General features: G+C 47.2%; 1 protein-coding gene and 1 long non-coding RNA gene across 2 annotated transcripts in view; both read right to left on the bottom strand.

The window, feature by feature from the left end:
• The window catches only part of PRDM11 (PR/SET domain 11), a 48,056-nt gene extending 47,608 nt beyond the window's left edge, over window positions 1-448 (bottom strand). The window contains exon 1 of the mRNA XM_061462155.1: window positions 6-448. The gene's annotated coding sequence lies outside the window, so the exon portion shown is untranslated. The remainder of the gene's footprint in view (window positions 1-5) is intronic.
• Window positions 1-19,304, bottom strand: part of LOC133273736 (uncharacterized) — a 589,959-nt gene that overhangs the window by 259,053 nt on the left and 311,602 nt on the right. The window lies entirely within an intron of this gene.

Below are 19,304 nucleotides of genomic sequence, written 5' to 3'. Positions count from 1 at the left end.
CCCACCTCCTGCTCCGGAGCCGGCGAGTTCCGCGCGGAGCCGGTGGCGATCTGCGGCCGGGGGCTCGGGGGGGGCTGTGAAGGACAAACCCCGCCGCCCGGGCGGCCCCGGGGTAGAGCGGAGGGGAGACACCCGCGGGGCTCCCCTCCGGGCGCTGCCGCGGCCACCACCTGCCGCCGCCCGGCAGCCGCCCGAGCGGGACCGGGAGCGGGATGGAGCCGCCCGCCTGTGGGGACAGCGCCAGGACGTGCCCCGGGGTTCCGCTGCTAGCCGGGGGGAGAGTCCCACTGTCCCCCGGGTGGCCCCGCTCCCCCCGGTGGAGCCCCGCCGGTGCGCGGCTGCGCTCGCCTCTTCGGAGCCTCATGCCCTTGTGCGAGCGAGGAGTGGATGTGGAAACGCGGTGTTTGCACTGCGCTTAGAGCAAGGCTGTATTAACTCTTCCACCTTCCCCCCCCCGCCTTAAAAAGCAATCCATCCAACGGCAATACAACAGCCCCTTCCCCCGAGCTCCGCGCAGGGATTACATGAGGGATGACAAAAAGTAGGCATAATTTAATAAGCAGAGGAAGCATGTCTCACCAATAAACCAAATTCTAAATAAAACCATCTGCGAGCGTTAAATGCGAAACAATGCGAACTGCTCCGCTGCTTTGCCAAAAGAGGCGCAGCAGGGGGTAAAGAAAGGGATGGTTAAATAGCCATAATTTTCCAGTTCCTTTGGTTGACAATGGGCTTGTATGCAAACAGGGCAGTGGTGACAATGTGCATGCTTGGATACTTGGAACGTATCCTGAGAAATACCCTTTTCTGCATTCCCAAGGGAAAAGAGGAATTCTTTCCCAATATCCACCACCCTGAGGCGTCTACTATGAAAGGATGGTGTGGAGTGGAGAAAAAGCAGCGAGGGCGCAAAGTAAAACAGGGCATAGGGCAAAAATAGAGGCCCCACTTCTGCCATCCCTGAGCTGCTGTCCCCAAGAGCTTGGGGGGTGACAGGACTTTGGGGTCTTGATGCATCACTTAAGTGAACAGAAGATCATTTGTCTGGCGGAACAGCAAGGCAAAGGCTATCAACTCAGGTCCAGCACATGCTCACCTTGCAGAGGCAGGGGTGATTATTCAGAAGTTCGAGCTGTTGGCCAGCTGTCCAGCTGTGATGTGCTTTTTGTCCCCCATTTCTAACCTCAGGGGAGCAGATTCCTGCTTGGAGGGTAAGCGTGCTGTGTAATTTTACTCCTACTAATCGCAGATAGATGGACTTTGAGGCACTTGCACTTGCCTGGGAAAGACATACCATAAGCTGTCAGCACCTTCAGACTCCTCAGAAATATTAGAGATCCTAATAGAGCCGCCCTAGTTTGCCATTTCTGTGTGCTGAAATGTTTGAGAGCACTAAACTGGCAGCAAGTACGACAATGGGCTTGTAAAGATGATGGATGAATGAACTGAGAGGAAAAATAATAATTAAGAAAACAATAAAAATCATGGAAGCAATACAAGCGCATGCAGAATGGCATGCTAATTTGGGGTAATAGTTTGGTTGGAGCTGTTGTAGTCTAAAGGCTGTAAGAGAGGGCTCAAAGGGAGGCATAAAGCTTTTATTTATAAAGAAAATTAAATATGTAAGTGCAGTATAAATAACAGCTATTATGTCTCCTTGCAAACACGGGCATGCTAATTTATTGGGAGTTGCCTTGTCTTAATGTGTGCTTGTTGTCTGTACATATTGAATGGGTGTTTTGGGTTTGCGTGGTGAGGTTTTGGTAGTGGGGGGGCTACAGGGATGGCTTCTGTGAGAAGCTGCTAGAAGCATCTCCCATATCCAATAGAGCCAGTGCCAGACAGCTTCAAGATAGACCCACCACTGGCCAAGGCTGAACCCATCAGTGATGGTTGGTAGTGCCTCTGGGATTAACATAATTAAGGGAGGTGTGGGGGGTGTGGAAACCTGCACAACAGCAATTGCAACAGAAGAGAGGAGTATGTGACAGAAACAGCTCTGCAGACCCCAAGTTCAGTGAAGGAGGCCAGGAGGTGCTCCAAGCGCCAGAACAGAGATTCCCTTGTAGCCCGGTGTGCAGACCACGATGATGCTGTGCCCCTGCTGCCCATGGAGGTCCACGCTGGAGCAGATTTCCACCTGCAGCCCATGGAGGGGACCCACAGTGAAGCAGAGGAAAAGTGTGAGCAGGCACAACATGTGATGAACTGACTGCAATCCCCGTTCACTGCTGCAATCCCCCTGCACTGCTGGGGAGGAAAGACCAACAGAAACTGTGAGTAAAGTTAAGCCTGGAAAGAGGAAGGGGCAGGAGGAAGGAATTTAATACAAATTTATTAGTAATGAATTAAGCTAGTTTCTCCAAGTTGAGTGTGGTTTGCCCATGACAGTAATTGCTGAGTGGTCTCTCTTTGTCCTTATCTCAACCCACAGGCCTTTCCTTATATTTCTTTCTCCTGAGAGGAAGGGGAATGATGAAACAGCTTTGATGGGCACCTGGAGTCCAGCCTAGGTCAACCCACTACATCAGGCAATAAAATCCCAATGAAGATTTTGTGTCTTTTCTGCGTTGAAACTCATTACAGAAGGAACATGGTGCTAACTTGCGCTGTCTCTCAAATATGTGACTTTTGGGGCTTGCAAGGTCTCCCTCTTTCTTAGCAAACTGCCCCCTCACTTACTAAGAAAGCATAGGATTAATTAATTTAAAGAGTGCTTCAGCACTTTTGCCTTGTGTTCATCCCTCACTCCATCACCCACAGCAATTTCTCTCTGTCTGCCTGGCTCTCAGAACAAGCAAAATGACAACAACAGATAGGAATGATGTAATTAGGAGTTGATGTTCCAGTGTTAAGCCTGTCAAATCTGCTCCTCCATGAAATGCTGGATAATGCCCCAACGAGGCAAAAGGGTTCTTCTGCTGCTTTTAGCCAATGGTATAAAAAAATAATGCGTGCAAAAGCGGACGAAACAGAATCCAGCTTGTCAACAACTACACTTAAATGGGCTTCAGAGCGCAAGATGCTGGGAGTCAGCAGGTACCTCTGCCAGCTCTGACGTCCAACGCAGCAAAAGTGATGGCGTGTAATGGGCATATTATTCCCTAAAAACACCCGGGGGCTCAGGTGCAGCACTGCAAGAAGAGGAAAGTCAGGACCTGTGCTGGAGGTGAGGCTTTGGGGGACTGCCTCCCCTGGCTGTCTTCAACAGGGTGCCCAAGGAAAGGTAGAAAAGCATTTGGGTTCTTCTGCAAGCTAATGTGCACAGCAGCCATCACATTACTGAATATCCTCTTGTTTAAGATTGTCGGCATCCTTCATAACCACATCAATACCAGGGGGCTGGCGTCTGCTTCCCAGGCTTCAAGGAATGAGTTTTTTGAGGCCAGACTGCCTCTTCCTCCAGGAAAGGTTGCAAGCAGAAAGGAAAATCTTACTGCCATTACCCCTACAACACCTTCCTTGCACACAGAAAAGATTGCAATCTGCAGGACCATCACGTTGATGCTCGCAATCAGTATGAGGTTAGTTGGCTGTTAAGTCTGTCTTAGCAAGCTGGAAAGTTTCCCTAAGAAAATCAGGAGGATTTCTCTTCCACACTGATGGGTTGTTGGATGGTGAATCGGAATACAGATTTTTCCCTTTGAAAATCTGAAAACGTCCCACAAAAGAAAAGAAAAAGGAAATTACATGACTGAGAAGGAAACTCGGCCAGAAACCCATAGTAACAAATGACTGTAGCAGGGTGGGACAGGCCCCGAAAGAGGCACAGGGGAAGAGCTCTTTGAAGAGCACGTATCTGTGCAGGGCTGCAGCTTGTGTTTATTTCTGCTCTACAATAGAAGTAGTGATGACCTTTACCCAGCAGTGATCCATCTTCTTCCTCATTGTGCCCTATGAGTCTTTCATTATTACAAGTAGGAGAATATGAATGCTTTAGCAATGCCATGCTCTCCATGAATTTTTATGGGTGTCTCTGGGTTAAGCCTAATGAACAATCCCCAAGGAGGCAGATAAGCATTGCTGTGATCAACTGGAAAGCAAGAAAGGGCAGAGAAGGGCCATGAAAAGGGCTGGAGCAGCTCTGCTCTGGAGCCAGGCTGAGAGAGCTGGGCTGGTTCAGCCTGGAGAAGGCTCCTTAAGGGGAGACCTTAGAGCAGCTCCAGTGCCTAAAGGGGCTGGAGAGGCACTTTTAACAAGGACATGGAGTGACAGGACAAGGGGGAATGGTTTTAATCTGAAAGAGGGGAGGTTTAGATTAGACATTAGTCAGCTCTTCCCTGTGAGGGTGCTGAGGCCCTGGCACAGGGTGCCCAGAGGAGCTGTGGCTGCTCCATCCTTGGCAGTGTTCAAGGCCAGGTTGGACAGGCCTTGGAGCAACCTGCCCTTGTGGAAGGTGTCCATGGCAGGGAGTTGGAACTGGTTGAGCTTTAAGGTCCCTTCCAACCCAAACCAGTCTGATTCTACAAAACTTCTGGGTGCAACCTTCTCCCTTTTTCTCTGTTCTCTAAGACCTCAGCCACCATCTGCTGAGCTCATCTCAAGAGCTAAGTGGAGCCTGCTCACCCCCTGCAGCTCTTGTGCTAAGGAGAGAGGAGGAAAAGGCACTGTTACAGACAGTGGGGAGGGTGGGATGATCCTGCCTGGGGTTTAGATGACTCTGTGGAGCCAGGGAGGCCTCCTGGCTATATATAGTTATATATGGCTATATATAGCCCAGAGCTGTACAGGAATTTAAGGCTATGGTTTGATGATAAAGATGCTGTGATGCAGCAGGTAGATAGACCAGCAGGCATGGTCCCTTAGGCTGGTACTGGTGCTCTCTCTGAGCTGGCTGGCTAATCCAGCAGAGAATTAGCCACCAGTTGCCAACGCCAGCAACAGGAGGTGGTGCTACCATGCTGTCTGGGGACAGGAGGAAAGCTGGATCTCTCCCATGGCAGCAATGAGCCATTGGCACAGCCTCAGCATCCACACTTCTCAGGCAGTACTAGCTTTGGGAATTCCTGCTCTATGATGGGTGGGTGCTGCCATGGCTGCCTGGGCCCAGCCATGCTGACAAGGCCGTTTGCAGAGAGCTGAACTGGGTTAAAAATAATCCATAAAAATACCCAAGAAAGCTGCTTATTTATTGTAATATTGGTGCATGCATGTGGATTGCCTTTTACCCAGATCAGTGCCTGTGTCTTGGGCTGCAGCGACAAATAGGCACTCAAACCATAGCCAGAAACCCAGATCACCTGCCCAAGACCATCCCGATTCTTTAGGGCTTGATGAGACATGTGCAAATAGTGCCTTTTTCAAACACTGGGCTTTGAGAATTTGCACTGGTGTGTTTTTAATGGATAACCAGAAGTGCTTTTCCATATGAAATGCTCTCTCTGTAGCTGGCCCAAAGCAAGGAATGTCTCCGCTCACAAGCACTTCAAAACTCAGTGGTTTGTTTCTAGGCATCCGTCACATGTTTTGGCAGTCCATAGGAATGTGCACTTCTGTATATCACAAGCAGCTACCCTGTCTTGAGCCAAATAACTTGTGTTTAACTATAAAGCTGTCTTTAAGAAACAGTTCAGATCTGAAGAAAAGAAGAGGTAAAGAATTTATCTTTCCGTTTGTCCTCACCCTCCTCATTATGAACGTGGGCTTGGATTCTCTGTATGAATTTGGCTGCATCTCCCCTGTAGCCACTCGGTCTTTTTATACTTTTCTTTATACTTCATTCTTGATATTTTCTTCTTGGGAAGATTTTATATATGTTGTACTCAACTCAAATTCTTCTTTCTGGCTAACAGATGGATCTCTTTAAACCTCTCAACAAAAGACATTTTTACCAGTCCTTCATTGTTTTCCTGTGAACCCTGCTCGGTTTTTCAACATCCCTTTTAAAATATGGTTGTATGAATGGCCCCGGGAATCTAGGATGCACCTAACCAAAAATACACAGATTTCTTCTTTACAGCTATGCATTCAGGATCACCCTCGTATTTCATTGTATCACAGCACTGAAGCATCTCCATGAACTGTTTGTCCTTTTACCCTTTCTAGAGCTGCAGTTACACAGGGGATGTTCCACCACCCTGTGGGAGTTGCCCATGCCTGCACCAGTGTGCATGGCACCGCTTGCAAAACTCTTTTCTTGGCATGCTTCTGCCATCAAGTACCCTCAGATCAGATAATGCAGCACCTCCTCTTCCCTCCTTTGCTAATCTTGATGATTCACCTGTGAATTTTATCAGCAGTAATTTTATATTTAACTTTCTGGTCACTGATTAAATTACTGAAGAGGCTGGGTGTAAATACTCCTTCTTAGAAAGTCCTGCCACATCGCTGCCTGTGTTTGCTGGGGATTCTCCGCTGACAATTTGGATTTGAGATCTGAAAGGAGCCTGTTATTAATCCAGTTAGTGGGTGCATTATTAATATAAACCATGCTGTTCTGAGTGGATTAAAGTGTCACCAGGTTTCTGTAATGCTGACAATAAATACGCAGTTTGTTTCTACCTCAGGGGTGCAAACTCCTTCCATTGGCTTCTAGGCTGGAGAGGAAATAATTCTTCTTTTATACAGAGCTACATGGGTTTCATATGTTCAGGGTACACTGGATTGAGTGCATATTCCAATGCTCCAAAGGCAGCTCCTTCCATGCAGCTGGCATAGCAGTGCCTGGCCTAATCCATTGCCCAGGCTCAGCCCTTGTCCAGCTCCATACTAGGTGCTATTCAACAACCCTTGAGATTATATTTGCTCCTCTTCAACTGCACCCTGGGATGTATGACCACAGCATCCTCTGCTCCTTTGTCCCATGGGGCCAGCACATCATGAAGAGGAGACCTGGAAATGCTCTCAGCTCCCTACTGAGATCCACAGCATCATCTGTGGCATGGGGAGAGCCCCAGATGCTGCTGTGTGGTTTTCTCAGTGGTATGAGGATGTTTATCAGTTCATTACTAGCTGTTTATCTACTGCAGTACCTTTGAGGCTGAGCTCCTGAGCAGGGGACGCAATTTGGGAGCAGGTTGCCATTGCTCCAGCCCAAGTCTCGCAGTACATAGTTCTGTTAGGCATCAACCTCTGCTTAACCCTCTACCCACTCATCTTAACAGGGAGTTGCAGCTACTTCATGCTGCCTTGGGAAGGCTGGGGGACCCCTTTGCTGCTTGCTACTGTAAGAAGATAACCCTTGTCAAGCAACTCTTACAGTTTGACTTTAAGACAGCCGGGTGGAATGCCTCCTGCACACTTCATTTATTCATATTTCGTTGTATTCAGGGGGCAGCAGGAGTGTTCCACTTCCAGTAATGCTAACAGGGTATATTACAGTCTGTGCTATAGTTATCTACTAGTTGATGTTATCCTCAACAGGCTATTTCATTAGGATAAATTAATTCCACTTCACAACCAGAGCAGAGAGCTCCAAAGCAAATAGTTCCAACAGATACTTGCAGGCAAAGCCTCTGCCATTCACTGCTGCACCACCGGATTTTGTTACCAGCACTACCTCATGAGAACACGGCCTATAAATCTCAGGGTTCTCTCTTCCAAATGAGAGACTTGTAGATCAAATTTAACTCTGAATGCCAGTTTTATTTAAAGCAACCCAATTAATCTACATCAAATAAATACTTCCGTGTGGTTTTGAAGTCCTAAAGGAAAAGACTTCTGTAGCAACTAATTTGCCTGGGTTTTTTTTGCAGTTCAAAAAATTTCATGTTGTTCTAATGCATCAGAGTCAGAAAATCATTGTGATTGGAAGCTAATGATACAAAGCAAAATGACTGTCCAGACATTATTGTCTGAAATGAGAAGAAAATTGGGTATAATTATAAACCTTCGCCTTTTTTAACTAATCTCAGCTGTTGATAATGGCATAATTGAAGATAATCAAACTGCTTTGTAAAAAGAGCATTCAGTTAAAGGGCAGCACATTGCACTTAACTGTAGCATTGAAGAATGTGAGGGAGAAAATAGCCTTTAATTTTGCATTAAGAACAGGATCTAAAGAAAGACGGTGGTAGGGAACTAGAGTGGTGCCAACTCTCATGACACTTGGTATTTTCCTTAAAGCTTCTGACTGCATGGGTTTCTCAGCTTTCATTTTAAAAATAGTGCTTTCTTGTCCTCTGGTTAAGAGGTTGTGGAAAGCCTGAGCTTGTGTACAAATGATTTAAAGATTCCTAAGCTAGAAGTAAATGAAAGAGGCAGCTACCCCTTTGCTATTACTTGAAGTATCAGGATTTTAAAGCTAATTCTGGCTGCCCAGTAGCTGGCTTTTCTTTTCCCTGGACTCTGCAGGCTGGCAGCACTCCTGCCTAATGGCTCTGTATTTCAGTCAAGAATCGGCTTCTTGTGTTCTGTGTTTAAGAGGTACCTGGACATCCAATACCTAAAGGGGCCTATAAGAAATATGGAGAGGAGCTTTTTACAAGGGCCTGTAGGGACAGGACAAGGGGAACGGCTTTAACCTGCCAGAGGGGAGATTGAGATGGGCTCTTAGGCAGAAGCTCTTCCCTGTGAGGGTGCTGAGGCGCTGGCACAGGGTGCCCAGAGAAGCTGTGGCTGCCCCATCCCTGGCAGTGTTCAAGGCCAGGTTGGACACAGGGGCTTGGAGCAAGCTGCTCTAGTGGAAGGTGTCCCTGCCTGTGACAGGGGGTTGGAGCTGGCTGAGCTTTAAGGCCCCTTCCAACACAAACCAGTCTGGGATTCTATGGTTGCTGTATTCCCTTATTGTGGTCTTTCAATACTTAAAGGGGGCCTTGGAAAGATGGAGAGAAGCTTTTTACCAGGGCCCATAGTGATAAGCCAAGGGGTGACTGTTTTAAACTAAAAGCAAGTAGGTTTAGGTTAGATATAGTGGGAAAAAAAAACATATCTTTTTTATGAGACTAATGAGACACCAGAATAGGTTGCCCAAAGAAGTTGTGGGTGCCCCATCCCTGGAATGATCCTTCTGTTGTGATTGTCACGTACTGACTTAAAACAGTTTATAGTCTTATGCAGAGGCATCTCTGGCAGTTTCTAAGCATTTCCTCTGTGGTTATTTCCTTTGCATCTAGCTGGTTTTCAATGCCATTTTAAGGCACATTTTCACCTTTCCGATTTCTTACTTGATATCCTTATTCCAGAGACAAGCTTGTATTATTTACTTAATTACTTGAGTTTGTTACAACCAGATAAAACTAGAAAACCTGTTAATTTCTCACAGAATGCAGACATTGCTTTTGAATAAAAACCTGTTTTCACCTTTGCAGTTGTCAGACACGTGTGGCTGCTGCTGCTGCTGCTTTTATCTTTGGAAAATTAAGAATTAAACTAAAGGATGTCAGAAAGTTAATTTATGCAGGACTTAAATTAAAAACAGTTTTGTTTTGGGCTGCTACAGTAATTTCATTATCAATTCCCACCGGGTCACTTAGTTGCCATCACTACCAACCGACAAAGCATGAAGAAAGAAATGAAATGTTAAGTGATATGTCCACTCACTTCATGCTCCATTAGGAACACATTAAATGTTTGCCAAATAATACAATATATTTTAAACAAAAGTGGGCTTTCTTCAGGCTTCCTGAAGACTATGCAGGGAGAACAGCAGCTTTAGAGCAGGGTCTTGCAGGGCTTTCTCTGCAGCTCCTTCTACACCTGAAGCACAGGAAGAGAAGTGTAGTATTCCTCCCACAATGGACAGCATTTCTCTTACCTTTAGTGTCTCAGCCATTGCAAATTGATATGTGTCTCTAATCTAAAGTTGTGTCTCTAAATATGGGCTTTCCATATTTTTCCTATCAAGGAAGATAGCTCCTGAGGGTGGAAGCCAAGCCACAGGGAGAGAGAATTGTCATCTGTCTTGTGCTAATGTAGCATTAGCTTATAGAATCGTAGAATAGTTAGGGTTGGAAAGGACCTTAAGATCATCCAGTTCCAACCCCCCTGCCATGGGCAGGGACACCTCACACTAGACCATGTCACCCAAGACTCTGTCCAACCTGGCCTTGAACACCACAACGGAGGGAGCATTCACAACTTCCCTGGGCAACCCATTCCAGTGCCTCACCACCCTCACAATAAAGAACTTCTTCCTTATATCCAATCTAAACTTCCCCTGTTTAAGTTTGAACCTATTATTACCCCTTGTTCTATCACTACAGTCTCTAATGAAGAGTCCATCCCCAGCATCCCTATAGGTCCCCTTCAGATACTGGAAGGCTGCTATGAGGTCTCCACGCAGCCTTCTCTTCTCCAGGCTGAACAACCCCAACTTTCTCAGCCTGTCTTCATACAGGAGGTGCTCCAGTCCCCTGATCATCCTCGTGGCCTCCTCTGGACTTGTTCCAACAGTTCCATGTCCCTTTTATGCTGAGGACACCAGAACTGCACACAATACTGCAGGTGAGGTTTCACAAGAGCAGAGTAGAGGGGCAGGATCACCTCCTTTGACCTGCTGGTCACACTCCTTTTGATGCAGCCCAGGATACAGTTGCTTTCTGGGCTGCAAGCGCACACTGAAGCCGGCTCACGTTCATTTTCTCATCAACCAACACCCCCAAGTCCTTCTCCGCAGGGCTGCTCTGAATCTCTTCTCTGCCCAACCTGTAGCTGTGCCTGGGATTGCTCCGACCCAGGTGTAGGACCTTGCACTTGGCATGGTTAAACTTCATGAGGTTGGCATCAGCCCACCTCACAAGCATGTCAGGGTCCCTCTGGATGTCATTCCTTCCCTCCAGTGTATTAACTGAACCACAGCTTTTTCTATGTAACTACAGCAAGTCAAAATCACTTCTCTTTTAACTTCATAGAATCATAGAATACCAGGTTGGAATAGACCTTGAAGATCATCTGGTCCAACCTTTCTTGGCAAGAGCGTGACCTAGACTAGATGTCGCAGCACATTATCCAGCTGAAATATAACAGTGTCCAGTGCTGGGGAATCCACCACTTCCATAGGGAGATTATTCCAATGGCTGATTCTTCTCATTATCCACAATTGTCTTCTGTCCAGTTGGAATCTCCCTGGCAGTGACTTGTACCCATCATCTCTCATTTGTTCTATGCGATTCCTTGTCAAAAAGGAGTCTCCATCTTCTTTGTAGCCACCCTTTGAATACTGGAACATGGTGATAAGGTGTCCACTGAGCCTTCTTTTCTCTAGGCTGACAAGCCCAGCTCTCCTTTTTGCATAACAGGGACCAAAACCGAGCACAGTATTCCAGGGGTGGCCTGACAAGAGCAGAGCTGGGGGGGATGATGGCTTCTTTGTCTCTGCTATGATACCCTTGTTGGTGTTTGGCAGCATCCTGTTGGCTTTCTTTGCCACAACAACACACTGTCCACTCTTATTGAGCTTGTTGTCCATCAGGAGCCTCAGGTCCTTTTCCATAGAGCTCCTCCCAGCCAGGCAGATCCCAGCCTGGGCTGCACTCCTGGGTTATGTTTTCCCAAGTACAAGGCCTTACATTTGTCTTTGCTGAATTCACCTTATTCTCCACTCTTTTCCTGCCATTGACTGGCTCAGTGCAAGAGCTACTCAGAAGGTCTGACTATCTCGGATACCTGACCAGTAAATGGCTATCAGGACATAGCTAGTTATTTTGATACTGATTTTGGTACCTTTATGCTATAACACTGTCATTTTATGACATCTCCCACTATGCCATATGAGCATCTAATGTGATTTCTGATGTACCGCAGTCTCTGAAGCGGTCATTCTGGTTTTAGAAATAGAAGAATACGCACTGTATTTCATCAGTGCTAAAGTATGAGAGGCCCGTACTACTTTACGTTTTAAGTTGTAGGGTTTTATTTGTCAATTTTCACTACTGTAAATGAGTTTGGGGCAACCTCGGTATCCATGGGGATATAGATTCATCATCTACTTGGCTTCCGTTTGCTTTCACAGGTTTGCTGTCCGGAGCTCTGTTATTGCGCTGCTTCTCCAGCAAGGGGCATGGGAGATCTTCAGCTGAAGCCTGAAGCTGCTTCACCGTGGCTGGATTCTTGGCAAAGCTGTTACTTAAAGTCCAGAGACTGCATGTTCCTGTGCATCTCTGAGCCACCTAGAAGGTCTGAAACAAATGAATGCTCAAGATACATTAGCAGGATACGTCAATGTGCTACCCCATGCTATCGCTGGCACCAGTTTGAGTCAAAAGACTGATGGATTTGGAGTAGGTGTGAAAATAAAGTATTCCTCTTTCATTACTGTTTATGCACTTACAGGCTTCCTGGGTACTTGTGGTGGCATAACACATCTTATGTGTATCATAAAGTCATGTTTCACAGACACTGGTAGTGAGGGATGATGTCTTTGCTGTCATTTCTGAGCAGCAAGTTGACCTCTCTAGTCTTATAGCAGCCTCTCAAAGCAGTGTCAATGAATACAGTGGAAGCCCTGGACAATCCCACTCTGAGCAACCTTTCATGGGAGGTTTCTTTCAGTTTGTCCTTCCTTTGCATCCTTCCAGCTCCCCAGTGACACACTTGCACTGGAAAGCATCCCCACTATATCCAAGGACACAGGCATTTCTGGTTGCCTTTTCATGTGCTCTCAACAGAGCATTGTGTGTATAGCTCAAACCTGGATGGTGCTGCAGGGGTGACGGGTAACCTGCAAAAGAGCCAAGCATCTCTCCACTGTGCATTTAGAAGCACCAGGCTTGGTGGCTGCTCTTTCTGTAGCTCCAGAAAGGACAGCTCTGAGCAACTGCTGAGATTGGACACACCATGCAAACAGCAAGAGAACTGGAAGCGCTGTGTCTGATTGACTTTCTCTCCCTTAGGATCAGACCAATTGCCACAGTTAAGTGGGATAGATTTCTCACTCTACTGGTGCCTCTGAAACAGAGAGATTTGTGTTGTTTATCAAGCTTCACGTTGGGCACCGGTGCTGCCTGAGGTTCGGTAACCGCTTGCATTTAATCTTTCCTTCAAAAGCTGACAAAGCTTTTTCCCTAGGCCTGTGTTTATCTCTCCGCCTGGAAAAGCTGATGTAACATGTAGATAAGTCAGCCCTCAGACCCTGGGGGGAGCAGGGAACCTGCACTCAAACGGGAAAAACTCTGTTTGGAGCTTGACAAGAGCAAGTATCAAAAGAAATAGGAAGTGAACTCATATATGAAAGAGATTGATGCATATTCTCTAGCGGTGCTGCACGCATAAACACAGATTATTTCCTCCCTGTGCTTTGGAAACTTGATGTTTTCTCTGTTCTGTGCAAGTATATTAGCATACCTCTACATGCATCCTTTTCAAGTGGCAGCTCTTCCATCATCAGCAAAAACTGCTCCCAGCATCATGGAAAATGAGATGAGGACTGTCTTCTTTCTCAGGTCTGGGTGCACAACCTCTGCCTCTTCTGTGGCAGAATCCATAGTAGCCATATGCTGCCTAAGGGGATGGTCACTAGGGATTCAACCCAAACAGTGGGGTAGAGACAGGAAAGGTTTCATCTCATCTGTTTGGAGTTGCAGGCTAAGCAATGAAACTGAAGGCAACCTATTTACCTTATTTATCTTTGTTTTAATCAATGAGCCCAGCTCCAGACATCCTGATTTATGAGGGACCATGCAAAGTCAGATACCTGGGAAGAAAAGGCCCCAGCCTTTTACCTTACACAGTTTCACAGTATGCTAGAGATTGGAAGGGACCTCAAAAGATCATCTAGTCCAATCCCCCTGCCGGAGCAGGAACACCTAGATAAGATTACACAGGAATGTGTCCAGGCAGGTTTTGAATGTCTCCAGGGAAGGAGACTCCACAACCTCCCTGGGCAGCCTGTTCCAGGGTTCTGTCACCCTCACTGAGAAGAAGTTTCTTCTCAAGTTTAACTGGAACCTCTTGTGTTCCAGTTTGTACCCATTACCCCTTGTCCTATCATTGTTTGCCACTGAGTAGAGCCTGGCTCCATCCTCGTGACACTCCCCCTTTATATATTTATATACACTAATAAGGTCACCCCTCAGTCTCCTCCAAACTATAGAGACCCAGCTCCCTCAGTCTTTCCTCATAAGGGAGATGCTCCACTCCCTTAATCATCTTCGTTGCCCTGCGCTGGACTCTCTCCAGCAGCTCCCTGTCCTTCTTGAACTGAGGGGCCCAGAACTGGACACAATATTCCAGATGGGGTCTCACCAGGGCAGAGTAGAGGGGAAGGAGGACCTCTCTCGACCTACTAACCACCCCCCTTCTAATACACCCCAGGATGCCATTGGCCTTCTTTACCCCTTGCAAGGGTAAAGATCTCCAAGTGGCTTGAGAACCATCCAGTCTCAATAGCCAGAGGAAGAAGTGGCACCAGATTTTTGGCAGTTCTCAGAGGTGCTTGTGCGTGGGCAGCTCTCCAGCCAGCAGAGACTGTGCGCATTGATGCGGGCTACTTAGGCTTTCCTTGGTAACAGAGAACCAAAGTCCCAACTTGTCACCATGCCCTTGTCCTTCCCAGGGCACACACTGCTTCTCCTGCTGGCTCAGATCATGCTTAAAAACATCTACCTTCTTCAAATACACCCCAGGAACATCGTTCAAACAAGAAGAGGTTTTTTGAAGAGCTGCTCTGGCAGAAAAATTGCCGGCTTTTCAGCTGCCCATAATTCCCAGGAATTGCAGGTCTGGCCAGGATCTTGCACAGACACATGTAAGATTACTCCATGCAGATGACAGAGGAAATATTTAGGTTAGATGTAAGGAAGAAGCTCTTCCCTTTGAGGGTGCTGAGGCGCTGGCACAAGGTGCCCAGAGAAGCTGTGGCTGCCCCATCCCTGGCAGTGTTCAAGGCCAGGTTGGACACAGGGGCTTGGAGCAACCTGCTCTAGTGGAAGATGGTCCTGCTCATCTCTCTCCCCTTGCCATACCATTTATGCTGTATAAGTGGCAATGGAACAATGCCTTCCTTACAGTTTGCAGGCACTTCTCAGTTGTCCCAAATTTTTACTTAGATTTGATACTAAACATTTAGAGGGATCTTCAGAGAGCTTTTAGAAACCTTTTGACTGTTATCTAGGTGTCCTAATTTAGAAATATTCATCTCTAGTAAAGGATATTCAACAACTTTTGTCGTTAATGTAGAATAGAGTAATTCAAATAGAGTAGAATAATACATTGCTCTCATAGGATATTAATATGCCACCTAGTTTCCTTGGGAATACAGAAGATAGTTATTGCATACTGCTATTTTGTTGGGGTTCTGTTGTGCAGGAATATTAGATACATTATTATAGTCCTCGGATAAAAGATCTATAACAATTATAGGATTTCTTTTTTTCTCAGAACATTTCTATCCACATTAACCATCTTCATAGTGTTGAGTCACACTTCTTCCAGCTCCCTTTAGAGCCTCTTCATCCCTTTTCATGCACTTGTGCAGGTACTCACAGACTCCCTATATGCATATTACTGATATTGTCTGTCTATAGAGCTCCCCTCGGTTAAGATATTTTAAAGGCACAAGTGTTGTTCAGTTGCTGTAAAGCTACGGTAACTTACATCAAGGGAGGGTGTGCTTCTGCCTTGAACTGCCACTTTTCCCTTGTTCATCATTTGTTCCTCATAATTACTTTCTTTTGGAGGCATCAACTGATTTTAAATTGTCGGGTATGGACTGTAATCTGTACACTTGCTATGAATTTGACCTGGTTCTGATCACATGTAATTTGATGGCACTTAGACTTTCATCTCCTGGGCTAAATCAACCCCTGCTTCTCAGAAAAAGGCTTCCCATTACAGGGATTAGAGAGCACATGGTGCTGGTGTTCACCTCTGGCTGTGCAGGTTTAAGACTTGGTGTGGGAGCAAAGGAAGCTGCAGCAGAGCCTGCCTAGGCCAATCCATGCTGTGCCTCGCTCAGTCCATGCCATTCCTAGCCCAATCCGTGCTGTGCCTAGCTTAATCCATGCTGTGCCTAGCCTAACCCATGCTGTGCCTAGCCTAACCCATGCTCTGCCTAGCCTAATCCATGCTGTGCCTAGCCTAATCCATGCCATGCCTAGCTCAATCCATGCCGTTCCTAGCCCAATTCATGCCGTGCCTAGCCTGATCCATGCCATGACTAGCCCAATCCATGCCGTTCCTAACCCAATTCATGCTGTGCCTAGCCTAATCCATGCCATGCCTAGCCCAATCCATGCCATGCCTAGCCCAATCCATGCTGTGCCTAGCCTAGTGCATGCCATGCCTGGCCCAATTCATGCTGTTCCTAGCCCAATTCATGCTGCGCCTAGCCCAACCTACTCTGCATTGGCTACAGGCAGGGCTCAGTGAGGTCCTCAGTACCATTGGCCCATCCCGTGCTTCTTGGAGGTTTGGGAACAAGTTATGCAGGATGTGGAATAACTCTTTTAACACTCCCCATCACTGTGGTCTTCGAGTCCTTGACACCCACTCCGTATACTACTCGCAGCAGTCATCTGCAGGCTTGCTGTGTTTTCACTGTTGTCTCTGCAGGAGGAGGAAGGAGTCACAGATGAAGAGATGTGGCCAAAATCACATGGGAAGGATGCAGCAAGTCTTTTTCCCGTTCCAGCTGATCCCCTAGTCTTGGGCTGCATAAACATCCTCCCTCTCTTTGCACTCCAACAGCAAGAGGATCTGTGCTTTCTCCTCCTGTCAGTGCAAAGCCTAGTGAATACGATGAAGTCCTGAGTGGCTCGTTTTGTGGCAGCACTATAATGTGGGATGATTATTATCTTGGGAAGAGAGGAGGAGGCCTAAAGAAGGTGTCTGAATTATTCAGCTTTCTATGCTGGAAAGAAAGCCATTCTTTTCTGCTTCACAGTCACCTACTGGAATGATGATGGGATTAAAATGGAAGTACATTTTGGCCTTTACAATTCCCTGTTCTTGAGGAACAGAGGCTTGGATGTGCTGTGTGAAGGAGCCTCCTAATATATGACGCAAACTAGGATGGTTCAGCTTTCTGCCTGTAGTTCTGCAGGCACATGGAAGCCCATGGTCTGCTCCTGAGGGACCCATGAAAGGAAGCAAAGGAGAACTAAGCCTGTGTAGTCCCTGTGCAGTTTCTGCCCTGGCAACTGAAGATATTTAGGGGCCACAGATTAAGGCTGGTGGAAAAGTGTGAATCTTTGAGTGGAAAACACTGAGAAATGGTCCTTTCTTTGAGGATTTAAAGAACTGTAAGGAGGAGCCAGCCTGCAGGGTGACACCATTTCCTTCTCAGGAATGGAGGGGAAGGTTGTCTTTGATGTGATCCACTTTCATGAACACTAAAGGGATTTAGAAGCATCTTTGCCTTGCTCCTACCGAGTGAACCTCTTGGAGAAGGTGGAGGAAAGGGAAGCATTTATTGCTGTGGGAGGCCTGGAGGCTAATAGACAGGGATGGGGCTCTAGCAGGAAGCAACTCATAAAACTACCCTCAGCATTAACAGCACATTGCTCCCTCCTGAGCAGTTCTCAGCCTGAAGAAGCTCAGAGTCACCTGCTGAGCTGGGCTGAGCAGCAGGAGCATTGCTGCCATGGTCAGGCTGACTTCAGCAGGACTGCTCCACTGCCAGAACAAAGCCTCAGCATCCCAAAGGGAAGCTCAGGGATACACCAGCACTATTCCATCCCCTGCAGCTGGAGCACATCACAGAGCCTGGCTAACAATACCCAGCAGAGGTTCATGAGTCCAATCTTGCACATGGTTGACATGAGAAATAGAAGCAAAATGTGGTTTCTTGATGTGGAATTCTCAGCAGACAATCAATTCTTGTGGGAAATACAACAAACCCTTTGATGACTCACTGTTCCAGATCTCTTTTTTTGATGATATTCAAAGCAGACCAGGGGATTTATCCACACAGCTCCTCTTAAAACCCCTGCATGAGATATGACCTCATTTCACAGGTTGCTTTGAAACCTCCATTCCTGGATTCATCCAAAAAATGAAGCAGTCTAGCTGTGATGCTGTGGGAGGAGCATTTGGCGGTGGTCCTCAGCCCCATCCCACCTTGCCATAGAATCCTGGAATGGTTTGGGTTGGAAAGGACCATAAAATCATCTAGTTCCAACCCCCTGCCATAGGCAGGGATGCCTCACACTAGACCATGTTATTCAAGGTTCTGTCCAACCTGGCCTTGAGCACTGCCAGAGATGGAGCATTTTCCACTTCTTTGGGCAACCTGTGCCAATGCCTCACCACCCTCATGGTAAAGAACTTCTTTATATTTAACCTGAACTTCCCCTGTTTCAGTTTAAATCCATTCAGCTTTGTCCTACCACTACAGTCCCTGATGAAGAGTCGCTCTCCAGCATCCTTGTAGGCCCCCTGCAGATACTGGGAGCTGCTCTGAGGTCATGTTGCTTGGGGACAGCTCATCAAAGCACCAATTCTGCTTCCCTTTGCTGCACCAGTGACGTGACCAGCTCCTCCCCGGGCAGCATCTGACAGCAAAGTGTGGTGCTGGTGGCAGCAGTGGAGAGGTGTGACTGGCTGTCAGCACCTCTTGCCCTGCTCCTGTGGGGTGGACAGGCGGAAAGATGCTGCGCTTTCAAACAGGCAGTGGACCCCATCTGTGTGCATCTCATCTGCCCCTGGGAGCTCTGTTTCTTTGCTTTCTTCTCTCCTTTCCAGGCAAGAATGTGCTATCTTTCCTTGCTGCTATCTTAATATTTCCCTGTCCACCTCTGCATCACAGCATCCTTAGGGGCCTCTTGACTCTACAAGCCACAGGGTTCATTTAAGTCATTTTAACAGAGGTAATTAAGAGGCAGTGCCCCGTGGGGAGCAACACACCCCTTCCTCAAGCTGCAGAGAAGCTCTGGGCTCTTTCAGCCCACAGCAGCAACTGCCTGTGTGTTGTGAGTGTTAGATGGTGGCAAAGGAGTTATATAGCCACAGGACCTCACGGCAGTCAACAGATCACACACAGGCAAACAGAACTGCCTCCAGGCCACAAAGGAATTCTTTCCCAGCTCAACCCTTTGCTCATAATCTCTTCAATCACTGGGTTTACTTGTTATGTGTCATATCTACCAGCAGCTAACGGCAGTCCCATTGCTCACTCCCAGCGTGGGAAGGGCTGACAGTTGTCTGTTCAGAGCCTCCTGCTTGGATTTGCCCAGATTAAACCCTCTGGGCAGGAGCCACACTGATGTGAAGGAAGGGATAATGAGAGCTGCTGCCTGAGTACCAAGACATGGTACCAGAAGAATGATGGCAACCTGGACTGGGCTCAGAGAGCAGCTGCAAAAGCATTTCAGGGATGAATATATGAGGTGAGATGTTGGACAGGGCCTTGAGCAACCTGGTCTAGTGGGGCATGTCCCTGCCTATGGCAGGGGACTGGAACTGGATGATCTTAAGGTCCTTTCCAACCC

This window comes from Pezoporus flaviventris, unplaced genomic scaffold, assembly GCF_033815535.1.
Source record: "Pezoporus flaviventris isolate CSIRO_AGI_PZ_B2104156 unplaced genomic scaffold, CSIRO_AGI_Pfla_v1 ptg000035l, whole genome shotgun sequence".
In the NCBI taxonomy this organism is placed as follows: Eukaryota; Metazoa; Chordata; class Aves; order Psittaciformes; family Psittacidae; genus Pezoporus; species Pezoporus flaviventris.
This window is presented reverse-complemented; position numbering and strand designations above follow the sequence as displayed.